Genomic DNA, 5,300 nt, shown 5'->3' with positions numbered 1-5,300 from the left:
GGAGCCGATGTTTTTCCTTTTTTCACGTTTCCAAGGTTGTGCTGAGGGAGGGGAAGGATTGAGAAACGGGCCCAAGTCCTGAGCAAGTGAAGGCGAAACGGGACAGGAGAAGAATGCAGGGGATCGATGTCTGACGGCAAAAGACATAAATCCACAATAAACCGAAATGATAAAATAGACCACGGTAACAGCTGCCACACTTAACTATCCCCGAAGAATTTAGAGCAGCTCAAAACCTGATATTGCAATTAATGGTATAAATGTTTAAGCAAGGCCTGAATGTGGAAAGATTGGAATGTTTATGTGGGGAAAAAAACCCAGGGCAGGCTATTGAAGATTATTACAGTTGTTACACCTGGTCAAGGACTTTTTTTTTTTAAAATTCAGTATTAAGTTTCCTCATAACTGTATGAGCTCATTATTTTTTTCATGATCACTTTTTCGATCCAATTTCTGATCATTGTCATAATCATCACAGACTCGATATATATTTCTGTTTCAATGTCCAGAATGAACAATTGCTTTGAAGGAGAAATTAGAATCCTGTCTTTCTATCAGGATGACAATAGCACGGGTTATGGATTAAAGCTCTAGTTTCCACACAGACAGAGACAGCTGCTCATGAGAACCCATGAAAAGGGACTTTGCATTTGTCCTTTAGTAAACTGGGTGGAAACATATGAAGTGACTCACACACACAAACACTCACTCTGTGGCCCTGCTCTCGCACACACTGTGGCCCCTGGGCGAACTGAAATCCCCTTCAATGTGAGACGCAAAGCAGCAGCAGCATAGTGCAGTCTCTTCATGTGCTGAAGGCATGAAGGTCAGGGTCGGGGGGGCTTAGTGAATCAGCACAAAGAATTTACATTTACAATTTCTCCAGTCGTCTGCAGTGCAAGTGGAAGTGGACAGTGCCTTGTTCCTCCACAGCCAGCACAAAAACTCATCTCACGTGCTTACAAACACGATAGCATGCTCCACCTGAGGGAAGAGAACCCACAACAAGAGCCTGAGAAGCCCAGCTTCTGGACCTGCTGTGGTTCTGTGCTGCTGCTCCGATAGGCCGGCCACCCACATTTTTGGCATGGAGGCCCGTTTCTCACGCTCTGAAGACAGCTTGTCACGGGTCAGCAGTTTACATTTAGCTCTGCGGCGCGTCTCTCCTCATTATTCCCCATGTTAAGCAAACTCCTGCGCTTGTCCACTGGCCATTTGGAGCAAGTGAGATGCCTCGGCGCTAACATGCTTTACACAGTACTGCTGAGGATGAAGGGAAGCAAGAGGAAGGACTGATGTGAAAGCACTGCAGCATGTAGAGCTTCTGTTATTGTGACCAGTGTAGCTTCAGTGTCCACATCACATGATACAGTCCACTGTGTTAATCAGAGCGACAGAATTGTTTCATTACTGGTTTCGTTTATCCAGCTGACAGTTGTAAACGGACACACATGGGCAAAGAGGAGCCATGTGTGCACAGCAACAACTCAGACAGGCTCACTTTTAATAGTTTACCTGCAGCTTGGCTCTAACAGAAGATAACACTCTGGGCCGTGCTCATATCTCCTATCACCTCGGTCTGATATTTAAATAAGACATGACATTCAGTCTAATGGTTCAGACAGGGGTCACATAGTTAAATACCCATAATGCATTGGATCTAGGATCATAAACAAAGGCTATCCACATCTCATTTGACTCACTGGTAAAAACATCAGCACTGAAACCACACTTATGTACTTTACATCCAATAGAAACGGACTCTGGACTTTTCTAGTCATACAGGAGGACCGTTTATAAATCCATGAAACTCGCTGTGGATCAAACTCAGGACGTTCTCGTACGCAGTAAGGCACAGCCACAGACAACACCAGCGAGGAGAGTCAGGCATCAAGGTGCCCGAACGGCCTGTCAACAAGCTCCAGACACCTCTGAGGTCAGACTTACGCCTTCCAGCTGCAGTGGACAGAATGGCCACAGAGCTGCAGCCTGGTGTCTACTGGCTCCTGTTCTATAGCCGGCACAAACATGAGCGAGCGAGCAAGCAAGCATTCATCCATCCATACAATGTCCTCATCACTGTCTCAGTTTTCTGACGGACTGATTATCAATCAGAAGGCTGTAATGATTCAGGCCTCATAGTTCTACCTTGCTTCAGTAACACTTCTTTAGACACATGGATTGCTTTGATTGATTTTGGTTAGTGTCAACTCCAGTATCCAACTCCAGCTGAGAGTCATAAGGTGTAATGACTTTGCCCCCTACGAGCTCCATTCTAGCAAGTTTATTCAAACACGCCAACAACCAGGGACATAACAGTGAATATGCTCATATTGTTTTCTGGATGACTTGTAATGATGATGAACATGGATGTTTAATGATAACCAAGTTGGGTAAAAAAAGAATGTGTCCTTTTTATAATCAAATATTTGGAGTATTAAACATGTTTGCACATTGTCAGCATTTATTTAGTAGATTGAATTCATATGAATTCATATGAACCATATGGGCATATGAGGGTAAATACCTACTGTAACATGAAATTATCTTTTAAAGGTCAGCGGTAGAGAGCTGTAAATGGTTACAATACTACTTTAATATAAAAAGCGGGATGATGTGGCTGAGAAACTGACACATCAGCATCCCACACAACAGTGAAGACTAGTACTGTGTCGCAGTATACTCACAGTATACTGTGCCCAGTGCAACACACCAACCAGCAGCTGGTCCAGATTCTTAAACCAGTTCAACATACTGTAGTTTACATTTAAAAATCACCTCCTGCTGCTAATCACATGACGGGTTGAATGGTTAGCATCTGTAATGTGATCACCTCAAAAACCAGCAATGATCCTCTGATACGTCTGACTGTTAAGTTCCACAATGATGTTTACTCCACTGGGGGAGGATTTCCTCAGCATCACCCAGAGGCAAGGTGGAGGAAACATGATCATCGGTGGTAATGCATTCTGCTGAATAGTCTCCAAGTCATAAATCTCCTTCAAGTGGCAGCAGTAGCTCTGCAGGCAAAGCTGTCATGACGCTGCCAAGTCCCGGCTTGTCTTCACTGGTTCCCCTTGTCACACCACCGGTCTACGAAGAGAAGTGAAAGCAGAGCTTCCTGGGTCTGTCATGCACGATATGCTAAAGGTGAATGTGCTTGGGGTCAGAATGTGTGAGGAACAGCCTCAGTGGGAGCGTTACATGCCAGGATGCAACTTTCATCACCTCAGACAGATCTGTCACATTTACTTTTCACTAACTGCTGCCTCTGACAAAAAGAATGTTCATGTGACAGATTAATGTTCTCTCATAATTGAAAGTGCTGCTGGAGAACATACTAACAAAAACACAGGTTCTCCGTCCTGGTCCTCTTTATGGAGAAAGAAACCTCCAGCAGAACCAGGCTCAAAGTGGGCGAATGTGTGTCTGGGCTGTTTGGAGTGAAAGACAAAAAAGAGAGAAGAAACAAAAAGCAGCCACTGACAGAGACAGGACAGTTGGACCAGCAACTAACACAGACATGACGATTAGACGAGTAACAAAACACAGACAGGACGGTTGGATCAGTAACACAACACAGGACGGCTGGACCAGTAACAGTACACACGATGGTTGGACCAGTAACAGAAAACAGGTCGGTTGGACCATTAACAGAACACAGACAGGACGGTTGGACCAGTAACAAAACACAGGGCAGCTGGACCAGTAACAGAACACACAACATACTGGTTGGACCAGTAACAGAAAACAGAACGGTTGGACCAGTAACTAAACACAGACAGGACGGTTGGACGGTTGGACCAGTAACAGAACACAGGGCGGTTGGACCAGTAACTAAACACAGATAGGATGGTTGGACCAGTAACAGAACACAGGGCGGCTGGACTAGTAACAGAACACAGGACGGTTGGACCAGTAACAGAACTCAAGATGGCTGGACCAGTAACCAAACACAGACAGGACGGCTGGACCAGTAACTAAACACAGACAGGATGGTTGGACCAGTAACAGAACACAGGACGGCTGGACCAGTAACTAAACACAGACAGGACGGTAGGACCAGTAACAGAACACAGGACAGTTGGACCAGTAACTAAACACAGACACGACGGTTGGACCAGTAACAGAACACAGGACGGTTTGACCAGTAACTTAACACAGACGGGACGTTTGGACCAGTAACAGAACACAAGACGGTTGAACCAGTAACTAAACACAGACGGGACGGTTGGACCAGTAACAGAACACAGAATGGATGGACTAGTATCTAAGCAGACTACACACTAGAATGAGGGTGGTTGCCATTGAGCAATCCACATGGTGCAATGATTAACGAAGTCCAATGAATAGGAGGCCAGTCCTTTAGGTCCAAGCAAAGATACATCTGAGAACAAACTGCAGGAATTAATTCACTCAAGGTATGAATAGAACAGAACAAGACAGGATCAGCAAAAAAGACAGAAGACAGAAAATGACACGCTCCCTGAAATGAGTGAAGTGGAAAATGCAACACAGGTGAAGTTGATTACCAAAATAAATCTGCCCTTCAAAATTAAATGTCAAAAAAAACATTACAAGTTGACCAAAAAGTTCAACCAAAAGTTCAATGTTGTGACCAACACAAATGAAACGAAACAGTGATGATGCCTGGTCCACATCCACAAAGCCAACAGGCAGACCGTGAGCTGTGGGTGAAGGGGGTTAATAGAAGCTCTGTCCTGCTGCACACAGATGGTTCTTCAGGCTGAGCTGGTACATCTCTACCAGCTCAGCCTGACACAAGCCTCTGTCATGTCATCATATAACACACAACATGCATCTTATTAGTATGGCTTGATTTGGCTTCTCACTGGCGACATGCAGGAAGGCATCATGTCTTTTGTTGTCTACAAATCCATTTGTTCCAATTCCTCTGACTTAGCAGCGTCCTGGACATGAGGATCCAATGATTAATCAATGACTGTGACCGTGATCTCAGACACAACTAAGCACCCGCAGGTGTTTACCACAAACACCCAGCTGGATTAGTCAACTTCATATACAGGTTACGCTGCCTCTTGTACATACAGCATAACGGCGAGGCTTCACACGACCCCAGGACTATTCCAACCACCAACACCATCGTGCCTCCTGCTCCGGTTGCTAGTAAATCTAAAAAAGTGGCCTCACACAGCAGTAAACTAAGCTCATAGATTCAAAACACTTTGACTAAGCAAAGCGAGTCATGTCCTGCCTGTCAGGCTGTGGTCACGTCATTGGTGATCAGGAGCAGAACATGAACGCTGTACAAAGAAAAG

The sequence above is a fragment of the Betta splendens genome, chromosome 24 (assembly GCF_900634795.4).
Source record: "Betta splendens chromosome 24, fBetSpl5.4, whole genome shotgun sequence".
NCBI lineage: Eukaryota > Metazoa > Chordata > Actinopteri > Anabantiformes > Osphronemidae > Betta > Betta splendens.
Note: the sequence above shows the minus strand (reverse complement) of the source record.